Source organism: Phodopus roborovskii, unplaced genomic scaffold (genome assembly GCF_943737965.1).
Source record: "Phodopus roborovskii unplaced genomic scaffold, PHOROB, whole genome shotgun sequence".
In the NCBI taxonomy this organism is placed as follows: domain Eukaryota; kingdom Metazoa; phylum Chordata; class Mammalia; order Rodentia; family Cricetidae; genus Phodopus; species Phodopus roborovskii.
This window is the reverse complement of record NW_026126517.1, coordinates 33271795-33286566: the sequence shown is the minus strand read 5'-3', so window position 1 is coordinate 33286566 and position 14772 is coordinate 33271795.

The following is a 14772-nucleotide window of genomic DNA, read 5'->3' as shown; positions in this document are numbered from 1 at the left end:
GTCACTGCTGCGGGGTGGCAGGTCAACAGGAGGGAGCAGGGACAAAGTGGGGGAGTGGAGAGGAGGGTTAACAGAAACAGCATGTATGAAATGCCCAAATGAAACCCATTACTTTATATGCCTATGTTTAAATGGATTTAAAAAATGGAAACAAACAAGCAAACAAACCCAAAGCCCATCAAATTCCTCTTTGCCCCCCCCCCCAGCCCCCAAGAGGCAACCTCTGTGGAGTCTGGCACCCCTGACAACTTTGGCTAAGGTGGATCTATTCTATATATTTACACACAGAGACTTTTTTAAGAATCAAAATGGGGTTGTGACTTATATATTGATCAGCCGCTTGCTTTATCCCTCACCAATATATCATGGACTGCTTCTAGGTCAGTATATTCCGATCGAACTCATTTTTCAGTGGCTGTGGGGTACTCTACTGTCCTGCTGGGCCGCCATTTATACCTCTAACCCCGCATCAGTGGTCACCTGGGTTGGCTTCAATTTGTGGCTCTATCAGTTTTTTGAAACTATAAATAATAGTTATTTGACAGTCCCAAAGCTTAGTGTCTTGAATGAGACATTCATTCTGCTCACAGTCTACAAGGGCAGCCTCGGGCTGGGCTGAGCTGGGCTGACTCCCAGGTGGGCTCATTCATAGGCCTGTGGTCAGCTAGAGAAGTGGCTGTGGCTATAACCTGGGAGGACTCTGGTTTGGGGTTTTCTTAAAGGTTTATTTTTATTTTATGAATGTAAGTATTTTGTCTGCATGTATGCATGCACACTGCATGTATCCTGGTGCCTACAGGGGCCATAAGAGGGCATCATATCACCTGGAACTGCAGTTACAGGCATTTGCAGCCATGTAGATGCTGGGAAATGAATCCAGGTCCTCTGGAAGATCAGCAAGTGCTCTTGACTGTTGAACCATCTCTCCAGCTCCAAGGAGTCTTGTCTCATAGTCAAGGCTCATCCTGCAGCAGGCCTGCTGAGGCTTGTCCTCTTGGTGGGAGCTGGTAAAAAGCTATTCATTTTGCACTGTAAGTTTGTGCATGACCATGTCCACCACAAGATCCCCTTGGCCAGTGCTAGTGAGGAAGTCAGTCCAGGGTTAAGGATGAAAAGCCCAACCCTAACTGATGGGGGGGGGTTGGCAAATTGAAGCCATTTTGTCAAAGAGGCCATTACAGTTAATATTGTACCTACTGTTCTCCATTATTTTTGGCTGGCGTTTCTTCAGATGCCAAAGGAGGCCTCATGGAATGCTAGTGCTCTTATTTTCCTTAGGGAGAATAATAACCCACTGCCAAATCATTCTCCTCCAGAGTTCACCACAGTGTCTACTCTCAAGACTGAGAAACTGGAGGAGAGATGGAAAATGTTTCCAGGCATCTGTTACTGACTCTTACCAATCTCAGAATCCCAGGACAAAGGATCACAGTAGCCAGTGTGGAGACCTAGATACCTTGGCTGGCTACTAATCCAGTGCTCTCTGGCTTCCAGCCCTGTAGCTTGACCTTTTCCAGCTGTCAGGCTTGTGTTCAGATCTTTGGTCTACATTGAGATACTTTTTGTATATGCCACTAGGAAAGGGTTCCACATCATTCTTTTGTTGTGGATAGCCAGTTGTCTAAGCTTGTGTGTTGAAAAGACTATTCTTCCCCCCATTGAATTTTCTTGGCTCTCTGTTGAAAAATCGATAGACTGTAAATGTGAGAGTTCATTTCTGAACTCTCATTTCTGTCCCATTGATCCATATGTCTTATCTCATGCCAGTACTACACTGTCTTGATTATTGCAGCTTTGCAGTAAGTTTTGAGGTCTGGAAATATGTGTCTGCCAACCTGGTTATTTTTTAAAGATGATTTTGGCTATTCTAGGTCCCTTAAATAAACTTTCTTTTTTCAGAGCAGTTTCAAGTTCACAGCAAAATTAAAAGTATACAAAGTTCCCATATGACCTCTACCTACACGCATACAACCTCCCTATCACCAGGAACCCAAGCCAGTACATTTGTTACAGTCAATGAGGCTACACTGGCACATCTGAGTACATACTTCACATTAAGGTCTTACTGTTGGTATTGGACATTGTACGGATTTTGGTAACCGACATATATCTATCATCATAGTACCATGCAGAATAGTTTCACACTCGTTAAGTTCCATGCTCCATCTGCTCATCCCTCAACCTCCAGCAGGTACTTCCCTTTTTATGTCTTTACAGTTTTGCCTTCACCAGAATGATCTCACCTGGTTGCAATCGTCAAGTCTATAGCCTTTACAAATTGGCTTCTTTTGCTTAGCAACATGCATTAGATGTTCTTCCATAATTTTACATGGCTTCGTTGCTTGCTTTTTAAACATCTATTTATTTATGGGGTAGAGGTTGTCAACATGCCATGGCAAAGTTGGTTCTTTTCTTATGCCATGTGTGTTCTGGGGATCAAATGTAGGTCATCTTGATTGTCAAGAAGCACCTCTACCCACTGAGGCATTGCATTTCACCAGCACTTCTTTTAATTTTTGTCTTTTTTTTTGTATATATGTCTGTGTACCACATACATGCTGGGTACCCATGGAGACTAGATGAGAATGTCAGATATCTTGGAACTGGAGTTACAGACAGTTGCAAACTGCCATGTGGGTGCTGGAAGAGCAGTTAGTGCTCTTAACCACTGAGCTATCTCTTCAGCTTCTTTGACCATTTCTTAACACTAAAAAAATATTCCATTGTCTGGTTGTACTATGGTTAACCCATTCATATACTGAGAGATATATGGTTGCCTGCACATTTCTTTAATTACAGAGAAATCTGTTATAGTCATCCATGCATCCATGTTTGTGGTTGTGTTGTTACTGATTTTTGTGTGTACAGTACTAATGATTGAGATGGCATAAATTAAGCTCTACCATAGACTCAGTGCTCTTTTTACTTTTATTTTTAATGATATTTTAAATTTATTCTTTGAAATTTTCAAATGTGTATGTGACATATTTTGATTATATCCATCCCACACTACCTTCTTCCAGTTTCCTCCAAGAACCCTCAGCACATTCCCCTCCCAACTTCATTTCTCTTTTTTCTTTTAAAAATTAATATCCCAGCCACAGAGTCCAATCAGTCCTGCAAACATGCATATGAGAATGGGACACCCAGGGAAGTATTATCAACCTAGTAGTGACCACATCCCCAAGGAGATGTGACTCTCATTCCCTTGACAGATACTATTGTCAGTAGCTCCTCAGCAAGGGGTGGGACCTTGGGAGCTACTCCTCCAACGGACCTGGAAACTTGACTGGCTTGATCTTGAATTGGTCTTGTTCAGGTAGCCATAGCTGCTGTTGCATGCATGTGTGCAATAGCCAAGTCACATTGTTTTTTATATTCTGAGACAGGGTCTCACTATGTTGCCTAAACGGGCTTTAAACTCAGTCTGCAGCCCACACAGGCCTATGATCCTCCAGACTCAGCCTTCTCAGTGGCTTGGATTATAAATTGCAATCGGCCCAGTTCCTTTACAAGCTTTTTAGTTCACTGGGGAATATACTAAAGAGCCAAATGTGTGAATTATGTGGTAAGAGTATGTTTAGGTTTGTAAGACCACCAAACTCTTCCAAGGTATCAGTTCCATTTTATATTCCCTACAGCAATTCCTTGCATTTTCATTAATAATTTAATATTGTCTTATCAGTTTCTTCAAAAAAGTACATGAGATCTTGATAAAGATGGATTGCCTATGTAAACCAGCTTAGGAGTATTGCACTCTTAGCATATTATCTTCCAATCCATGAACATGGGATGTCTTTCCTCTTACTCTAATCTCCTTTAATTTCTTTTAGTGTTTTGTAGTTTTAGGGAAACTTGGTTAAATTTATCCCTAAGCATTTTATTATTTCTTGAGTTAAAGGTTAATGAGATTGTCATCTTAATTTTATAGCTCAATTGCCAGTGTGTACAAGTGTAGTTAATTTTTATATGTTGATCTTGTGCTTTGGGTATTTAGCCCAATATTTCTCAAATATATCAGCCCAGAGAAAACCCTTGTTTTAAGTACATTAATTGACATTCTCAAGGTCTATTCTTTCTTTCTTTCTTTTTTTTTTTTTTTTTTCTTTTTTCAAGGTCTATTCTTAAGACACAGTTGATGGCACCAACCCAGCCTGCACACTTGCCTTTTATTTCTCATAGGGCCAAATCTTTCAGGCCTGTTCATGCCATACTCTCAGTAAGACATTTCCTCCCTACCTAGTCTTCTCAGAAAAACTTGATGCCTACTTCTGAAACTGGCTCAAGTTTGTTTTGCTATGTGTTTCTTTCCCTGATGCTCACATCCTCCCCTTGCTCTTGGGTCATGACTTCATATGCTGGCTCAATCCTGGCTGCTTACATACCTGTTTCCCTCTTGTAGCTATGACTGATTTACAGGCCAGACCCAGATAGTGTTGGGTCTGTGACATAATGAATTGACCTGAAGCAATGGCCTGAAGAGGGAGGCAGGCCAAAGCCAGAGTTGGCTCCTCCTCCTCTCTTCCTTCTCCTCTGTCTTCCCCCCCCTTTCCCCAACCTCCCCTCTCCCTTTTCCCCCCTCCCTCCCTCCCTTCCTGCCTTCCTTCCTTTGTTTTGTTTTTTGAGACAGGATTTCTCTGTGTAGCCCAAGCTGTCCTGGAACTCCATTTATAGACCAGGACGGCCTCTCTCTCTGCCTCTCAAGTGCTGGAATTAAAGGCATGTGCCACCACACCTGGCTTTTTTTTTTTTTTTTTTTTTTTCTTTTTAACTAAAGTGTATGTATTTGTGTGTGTTCTATGTCTGTGCACAAGCACACAGAGGCCAGAAGATGGCACTGGATCTGCTGGAGCTAGAGTTACAAGTAGTTGTGAGCCACCAGATATGGATGCTAGAAACTGACGTTGAGCCTTCTTAAAGAGAAGGAAGCACTTTTAACTGCTGAGCTCCCGAAGGATTCTTCTTAAAATTTTATTTTAAATTTTTTTTATTTTGTTGGGGATAGGGATGGGTTTATGTCATAGCATATGCTGGAGTTCAGAGGACAACTTGTGGGGCTCAGTTTTCTCTCTTCCATGTGGGCTCTGATCATGGAATTCAGGTCATCAGGTATGGCCCACAGCATCTCACTGACTCCTTTTCCTTCTCCTCCTATTTTTCTTTTCTTATGTTTGGTGACTACTATGTGCACTGGTTAGTTTTGTCAACTTGACTCAAACTAGAGTCTTCAGAGGAGAGGGGGCCTCTAATGAGAAAAAATGCCTCTACGAGATTAGACTATATGAAACATGTCAGACATTTTCTTAATTAGCAATTGATGGAGGAGGCCTCAGCCATTGTGGGTGGTGCCATCCCTGGTCTGGTGATTCTAGGTTCTATTAGAAAGCAGGCTGAGCAAGCCATGAGGAGCAAGCTAGTAAGCAGCCCTCTCCACAGCCTCTGCATCAGCTCCTGCTTCCAGGTTCCTGCCCTGTGTTGAGTTCCTGTTCTGACTTCCTTTGACAATGAACAGTGATATGAAAGTGTAAACTGAATAAACACTTTCCTCCCCAAGATCCTTTAGTCATGGTGTTTCTTCATAGCAATAGTAACCCTGAGATAGTAGTAACACTAAGACACTATACAAGACCTAATATAGTTCCAGGGCTAATGCTACCCAGCTCACTGCTCTGTCCATATTTGGACACTTGGCCAAGCATCCAGGCACCCTGATCCCTCCAGTCTCTGGACTCCAGCCAGAAGGAGCTTGCTGGAGGGGCTCAAGGGGCTTGCTCTCCCATGACCAGCACTGTGGACAACCCTGATGGTTTGACTCTCCTTCTTTGCATCTCTGAGCTCCGCTATGCTCAAAGTCTGCATCATTCCTGAGAGTCTGGGGGCATAAAGAAGAAGACAAGGTGTCCCCACATTTACCAGACAGAGCTAGCATGGAGTGAGCACTGAGGACAGGAGCTCAGGATGCAGGAGCTGGTTATATACCTGCCATCTACCTAGTTGCAGCTCTCATGGCCAAGCCCCTCTTGAACTCATTTGGGAGCCAGCATGGAGAGATCCTCAAGCGATTTGGCCTCTGACCACCCCTTACCACTCTACCTGTATTCCTACTCTTTCAGAAGCCCTTTTCTTGGAGCCAGCTGCCAGGGACTGTCTGCTCTAAGCATAGCACCTCCATCGTGCCTTTCTCATGGGGTCCCAGAAGACAGAGTTGGGCCTCTGGTAGGCCCTGGCTTTGTTTCAGGCACACTGAAGTGTTCAAGAATTTACTATTCCCGTTGCTGTACACTGTAAGTTACAAGAGACATTGCTGACCAATGAGATGGTTCAGCGAGTAAAGACACTCATCCTGACAACCTAAGTGTGACACCTGGGACTGACATGGTAGAATGAAGGGACCAACTTCTACAAGTTTCCTTCTTATCTCCACACCCATAATTACATAACTAACTAATTAATTAATTAAAAATAGAGACACTGTCAGTGTGTACTGTCTGTGAACCAGATAGTAAAGTATATAGTTAATAATTTCCAAAGTCTTTATACCATCATCTCATTACCCTTGCCAAATAAGGCTAGAGTCATTGTTACTACCATTTTATTAAAAAAAAAAAAAAAAAAAAGTAGAGGCTGAGCCCTTGGGAGCCAGTTACTCAGATTTCAAGGCCAGAACTCACCTCTGTATGCACTGCCTCCAGACTACATTTTTCAAACCGAGAATGTGATCAGTCTTTGAAGGTTAGGAAGGTTGGGCTCTAGAGTCATTGAAACATCAAAGGACTAGTTAAGTGAGGTAATCCCAGTTCCTCTGCCCTCAATAAGTGTTGACCTGCAAGTGGCAGTATGAATAAACTTCAGGCTCTGAGGCTATAGTCACTAGCCCAGATTAGAGGAGGGGTACCTGGCATTGAGAGTGATGGAGTGCTTGCTGGCCCAAGGTGGCCATGTCCCTGCTGGCCTCTTGCTCAGCCCTGTACTCACCCCACCCCCACCCTGCCCTGTTAGATTAGTTGTGGGCCAGGGAGAGACTTTGGCAGCCGCCAGGCCAGCCCCCAAACTCCCTGTGCGAGGCTCCCTGGGAGGTGGCCTTTATTGGGAAAGCTGCTTTTGAAAGCCTTGGCTGTCAAATACGGTCCCTTCAAAGGGTCCAAAAGGCGGGCATGCTCACCCTGCTTTGCCCCTGCAGGCTCAGCTGGCTCCCCATGATGGCTGGCGGGTGTGTATTTTAAAACATCTAAATGCAGCTGAAGATAAAAATTATTTACAGCCCCCAACCAAGCTGGCAGCGCTTTCGAGTGTGCTCTGACGGTGCCTCTCTCCCTTGCCTCTCCCCAGCTGATAAAGGGCCATAAACAAGGCTGACACGCTTATAATAACCTTTTTCTTCCTCTCCTTCCTCCCTCTCCTGGGCTCGCAGCTTGTCTTCTCTCTCGCATGCTATGAGGGATAATTTTTTATTATTCTGCCATTAGCAGAGAATAGAGAGTGTGATGGGGGGGAATAAAACATCAAATCATTCAGAAAGAAAAGGCGAGGAAAACAAGTGAGCAACTTTTATTTTTCCACATCAGCAGGGGCCGTTGGGATGTCACCATCACAGACAGGGTTTGCAAATTTATTTTCCAATGTCCGCCCATCCCCCACCTCTACTTTATTTCCTCCTTTCTTTCCCAAAGGGTTAGTAGTCTGACTGGAGGCTGGCTCTATCCACCAGGTAGCTGGTGGAGCCTGGGCCAAGTGGAAGGTGCTATGGAGTGTCTTGAAGAAGGAACACAGCCCAGTCTCAGCCCTAGAGCTCTGAGCCTGTCCAATGGCCCAGTAAGCACACTGCAGTCTGCAAGCTGCTGTTTGTACAAAGAGAATGGGGGGCCATCAAAGGTCTCTGGAAAAGCTTGTTTATGAACAAACATGAACAAAGCCTGACAGAGCTGGTGTCACCAAGGTGGGGTTCCAGAAGCAGATACCAAAGCACAGCAGAGTTGGGGGTGTAGAGAACCAGAACCCATGGATCTACACAGAAGAATCTTAGGACTAGGGGAGGCAAGATTAACTGTGGCACAGCAGGACACCAGGTCCCCACACAAAGCCTGTCTTCCATTGGGTATGCGCAGAGGCCTCTCCACACAGAGATCCTTTTCATAGAGCTTTGGGGAGAAAGTCCGAGGGGCTGCATGGGTTCGGAAACAGTTGAACCACTGCAGGGCTCTTCTGAGTAGTTTCTCCTGAAGACATTCCCAGTTGCAGCAGTGGGACCCCAAACCACACTTCAGCAAGGCAGCCAATGCTGTCTCACAGGCACCAACATCCTCTGTACCCCAGGGCCCTGGGTTTCCGGGGAAGTGTGCCCTCTCTGGAAAGCGGTAATTAAGTGCAGGGAAGGTTCTAGGGGAGGCCCATCCTTCACCCCTCCCCTCAATTCAGGCTTTTGGATGATGCACCTGGACACTTCTGCTCTCACCAAGCTCTGACACAGGCTCAAACTGATGGGTTGTGAAGTGAAGATCTCAGGCCTCTTGAAGACCAGTTACAGGAAGGTAGGAACAGGGTCCATGTCCTCACCTCACATCCCCAGGTATGCCCCTGACTCTGTGTTCTCCCTGGATGACACAGTTCCTGTGACATTTGCCAGCAGGTCACAGCGATGAGGCTGGAGAAAGGGGTGCCTTGTGGGAATTTTAAAAAGCATTATTATATATTGTGTCAGTAAATGGATAATATGGGTGGGCCTGCATGCCATGGCACTCATTTGGAAGCCAGAGGGCAACTTTGTGGAGTCATTTTCCTCCTTCACTTCATGTGAGTTTCAAGGATTGAACTCAGGTTGCCAGGCTTGAACAGCAGGCACCTTTATCTGCTCAATCATGTCAGTAGCCTGCTTCAGGGCAACTCTTACAAAACCGTCCTACAGCCTTAAGCGGAGCACGGACAGATGAGCTAAACAGAGACACTGCAGGAACCTGGAGATCATTTGGGGGTACACAGAGACCCAGGGACTTTGAGGCACATGTGCCTTCATCTTACTAGGCAGACCAGGAAGACTGGAGTATGCAAATATGTGTTCCCAAGGCATTCTGGAGGCACCTCACTGAGCATTGCAGGGTCACAAGGAGTAGTCAGTCATAGGGTATACCCTATGCAGCTGTTGAGCCGTGGCAGGATTAATCACTCCCATCCAACCAGCACTGCCCCCTTGGAAACCAGTGGATGTGGCTTCACAGATCATAGGAAGTAGAGGACGTGGTATATATGACGGACTCTCCAGCTCCTTGGTTGCCACAGGAAGGAGATCCATCTCCCCTGCCCCTCCCACCCATGCCTGTACAACTTCCTTTCTTCTCACCATCAAAGGGACATCTGTCTCTCCATGGGAGGGAGACTCGCATCCTGGGAATATACCTAGGGCTTTGATGTCCAGCTCTGCTGACTTGGCCCTGCCTCAGGCAGCAGTCCCTGCTCCCTCTCCACAACCTCAGGGTGCCACCCATCTGCTCTTCTCCTCTCTCCCTGCATCTGCCAAGCTCTGCTGTCCTGAGCCTGGGATCAGCCTAGACAGGGAGCTCCCCACTGATCCACCCCCTGATCTAGATATGCCCCTTCCATGTCCTTGTGCTTATACTGGCTAAGGCTGGATCTGCCCATGCCCATGAGCCCTACCCGACCCATTTCCCCACAGTTTATTGTGTTTCTTGTGAGTCTTAATTTTGTGTCTCGCCTGGCCCATCACCAAGAGAGAGACCCACAAAATCAGGGCCTGGATCCTCCCACCCCTCTCTAACCCAAGGGAGATCTTATTATGTTAGGACCTCCTTTGCTGTCTTGGTCATTTCCTAAACACATTCTCCCTCTCCTCCAGCTCCCTATTGCCATTCCCAGCATTCACCATGTACAATCCTATATAAGTCACATAGTCATGTATACATATATAACGTAAGTATGTGCCCATGCAATAGACACACATGCTCACACAAAAATGCACACAGGTACATATACACACTCACATTTGTACAACATATATTTAGCACCCACACATTACATTACACACACACACACACACACACACACGTGTAGGTACATGATTTGCACCTCATGCTTGAATTTCAGTATTCACCCTGATTTTTGCCTTTTCCCATAAAACCCTCTTCATCTGTGGTCCCTGAGGTAGATACAACCCCCTTTTCAACCTTCCATTACCTCCAAAAGCCAGAGTGACTCAGGCAGAACACATCAGTCTGGCACCCCATTCTAGACACCCTTATCCCCTTACACAAAACTGGAGAACACAGTGAGCAGAGGAGAGCATGGGGGTGAGTTAGCAGGGAAACGCATTGGGCTGCTGTCCCAATTTATAGATGAGGCCATTTAAGGACCCAGCATGGCACAATCCTGTATCTATGCTCATTGCAGACCAGCCTTTTCCAACTGAAGGGGAAGCTCAGGGCCCACATCTAGTAGCATCCAGACAGAAGCAACAGGATGCAGTTCCATCTGATCTGGGGCGTGTAGGATGGAGAGGATCAGAAAAAGTGACAACAGGAGCAACCCTTGCAGAGGAGGTGACACCTTGAGCAAAGACAGAGAGGGGGTGAAGCACAAGAGTGGACCCTGCATGACCTCCTGTCTTCTCTCACCTCCTTCCTGTTCTTCTGGGGACCCAGATGGCCGTGGTATGGCTCTGGGGGACCCTAGTCACAAAGGCACCCCCATCCGTATAGCCCAGGCTAGACAGCCCCTGCTGGCTCCCTGATGGTGAGCAGTTCCTGGGAAGGAAGCATGTGTCTCCCTCACAGGACAGGCTTGGCAGAGCCAGGCTGATTGGCAGCAAATGGGGTGGGGAGGCCGTAAATCCCACTGTGCAAGCCTACCCTGCCCTGCTCTGCAAGGGCACTTAATTTAACCACTGCTGTCACAATAGTTTTGTGGACCTGCTCACCAGGCCCCTGGAATTTATAACCCCAGAGAGACCTTGTTCTTCAGGCATTGAAAGCCTGTCCCTCTGAGCCCGGGGTCTGCAAGAGCTAAAATCTTGCCCTTCAGGGTGTCTTAGACAAGAGCAGTCTCCACTTCCGAGGCACCTCAGCCTCTCCCCAACTCTAACCCCACCCTGGTCTCTATGAATGAGGTGCAGTCAGATAGCTCCACTAGGCTCCCAGCTTGGGATACATGGTATTCGGGGTCCTCTCCCATCCTCTCCAGGGCTCCTGAATGGGCCTGGCCTCCCTCCGCATCTTGCTTCTCTACTTGAATGTGGTCCTCCTCGGGGGCTGTAGATCCTTGTCATGCTGGGTCAGGGAGCAGAACATTCATTGACTGTACTGGCAGCCTGAGGCCCACAGCAGCTCCTTGGGCATCCAAATGAAGTTCCACCAGGCCTGCTAATCAGGCTGGATTATCTACATAATCCTCTCCATCCCAAGGCCCCACTGCCTGCTTCTAAATGAAGAACAGTGATTGTCTTTTGACCTTGGGCCCCAACAGAGGGACCAGGAATACTAATGCTTTTGCTGGTCTCCCCTAAAGTCACATGAGGTTCCTGACGCCTTCCTCCCATGTGACATCCTGCCTACAGTACTGGTACCCTTGATGAATAGTGCCAGCATGGAGCAGGGCCTTGCAGAGCTTCTGTTTGAACTAGGCAAGTTCAGATATGCATCCCAGCTAGGTCTGTCCTTTGTTATGTGACCTTGGATGATATTCAGCTATTCTGAGTCTGTCTCCTCATTTAAGGAATGGCAGCATGAGGGTGCTGGAAGGTGAGGTTTGCTGTGAAGCTTCCAGCTCCCTTTCCAAAATGTGATGGAATTACCAGGTGGGCTACTTCACAGTAGAAGGCCACTGGAAGCAGCTGTACCTACTTCTGGCTGGCTGGGTGGTCACCGCCATTGTTTCTCAGGGGGAGAGCCTAAGAGGCTGACAAAACTTTGAGGTAATTCTAGAGGCCTCCTGGAAGCCAGCTCTTCCTGGCTTCTCACTATCCCCTTAAACCCAGCAGGTAGACCAGGGTAGGCCTCCCAAATACTGCCAGGTCTGCCATGTAGCCCTCTGCCCCTCCACCAGCCTTTGTTCTAGTCAGGACTTACTACATAGCTCTGGCTGGCCTGGAACTCTCTATGTAGACCATGCTGGCTTCAAACTCACAGAGATTTACCTCCCGAGTGCTGGGATTAGAGGAGTACCTCACCATACCCGGGCCAGAACCCACTAAGTTTGAGCGGACCCAAGGCAAGAATCTAAAGCCACAGGGAAGAAAGAGTGCAAAGATGGGAAGGTAGAGCCCCAGGCATCTCCCCTCAGACCGGAGGCTCAGGGATGCTTATCTCATGATCTCATCTGTGAGAGCCAGGGCGTCCTTGTGGTGGGAACCTGGGCTCTCTTTTAGCCAACTTCTGAATCTATTAATTGGGCCTGTAACATGAAGCCCTGCTCCCTGTGAGAACAGCTCTGGACAGACTTCTGCAGGAGCCAGTGGGGGGAGTGGGAAGTGTCTGTCTTGGACCGTACATAGCGATGTCACCCGTCAACAGCTTGAAGAGCGTGGGACACAGCGGGGGCTGAAGGACCCAAAAGACAGATCTCCTGGGCCAGTTCCATAGGACGGATGCAGTGAAGACAAGATCTGAGAATGGGAAGAATGTCAAGAATTTTCTCTGGGGAGCCACCCTCCCTTGGGGAACAAGATGTATGAGCTAAAAAGTGTCCTTACAGTCAAAAGCTGTTGAGGGGCAGCACCAGGACGCCTGAAGCACAGCTGGAGCGGCCCCACTGGGGACAGCAGTGCCTGTGCTGAGAGCAGGGAAGATAACAGGGCAGGTGGAGATGTGGAAGGGGCAAAAGGGAGCCCACAAAACCCAGCTGCAGACTAGCGTTGCCCTTCCCTGCCCTTCACATGGGAAGGAAGGAAGCAGAAAGCCCTGGGGGAGACTCTGGGGTGATGGAAGGGTAAGTGTAGGTGGTAGTGGCTCCTCGAGGCTTTGGGAGGATGGGAGGGAGGGGCCCCCCAGCCCCTCTAATAGATTCCTCTTTGATCATGTTTTTGTGACCTTTGTAAAAGGCAATTTAAATTCTAATTGTCCTGTGAGCACCAAAGGAATCAATTAGAGACAACAGCGGCTAATTGTGTGGGGGAAGCAAGTCCAGGGCAGGAGGTACAGGGAGGTACAGAACCTCCCCTCATCCCCTCCACAATTCCCTCCCTCAAATGGCTGCCTGATGCCCTCCCATCAGCCTCTCTTGCCCAGTATGAAGGTATACACTCCCAACTCAGCTCAAGCACTCACATGCCAGGTACCTAATCTCACACTATGACGAGCAAGCTCTGTCAGTCCATATGATAGGCCCCTGGCTAAGTGCTGATCTCACCATACAGATGCCAAGACTCAGGGCCTATGATCACACAGCAGGGAAGGGCAGACCCCAAGGCGAGCAGGTGACAGGATGCAGTAACAAGGGACCAGCACAGGCAAGACAGCAAACAGTTGTACCCAGAGGCCACTTGTCCTGAGAATTTCTGCTATAACTGGGAAAATTTGGCCACAGCAGTGACTAAAGGGCTTCTATGCAGCTATGTTTGGGTGATTGTGAGACCCAGCATTCACACTGTAAGGGAGCTGAGATTGGCTGGCTGGTACACTGTGGGTGGCTTATCTGTTCCAGGCCAGCCCTTCCTGACATGCCTAGTTCCCCTCCATCCCCAGGGAGAGAAAGGGGTATGGGAACAAGATGGCCTTACTGCACAGTCTTCAGCCCCAGAAGTCAGTAAAACCTGCTGTCCTGGACAGAGTCAAAGACCAGGGCTCAGCATGAATGAGGGCCCATCTCCATGTATAACCAAGACCTGGCCCAATATGTGAACAAGGGTCAGGCTTGGTGTGTGAACTGATCAGGCTGGGTATGGTGACCAGGCTGGGTACTCACTGTATGGCCTGGGTCAGAGCTTAAAGTGTGATCAGAATCAAGACTCAGTGTGTGACTAGGCTCAGGGGTCAAAGTGTAAGCTACCTCAGGGAGCTGCCTATTCCAAGGCTGGGGCTTAGTCCTGGACCTCCTCTCTTCTCCAGCTGACAAACAGTGCACCTGGCGTCAATTTTGCCCAGCAAACTGGGTATGAATTGCTAGGTTTAACACTCTTCCTTTCTCTCCCATGTCCTCTTTGGTGTCTGACCTTCATCCATGCATAACCCAGCCCTAGCATGAAGTCATTAATGGCCTCCTTGCAATACCGATCATCCATGTCCCGAAGAGAAAGACCACATATGGCTTCAGCAATTTGGGCAAACCACCTACCTTCCTTCAATCTTATCGCCCCTGAATGTTCCTGTAGTTATCTCAGCCCCAGCCCCACAGATTGAATGCTCCCTGGAAACCTGCTTCTCCTACCTGACATCACCAACATCAACCAAAGGCACTGATCATCCAACTTGAAAATGGCCCTGGCCTAGAACCCCTCCTTGTAAGGCCTACCCCCACCCTTGTGCAACAGATCTGACCAGTTTATCTTAGACTTAACTGCTGTCCCACAGGCCTCTATCCACCATTGTCTTCTGCTGCTATTGTCTGAACTTCAGCCAACACACCCTTTCCCAAGTGTTCATATGATTGTGTCCCTCCCTGGAGGGACCCAACAGAACTAAGCTAAACTAGCTACCTGGGACACATCTTCTCTACAGCTCTAAGAGAGGGGGCCTCCCCTAGGGAGGGGAGGGTGAACAGATATATAAGTGTGAGGAGGAAGGGGAGGGAGGCAAGGTAAAGCTTCAGGACATGCCCTGGGACTTTTTATCT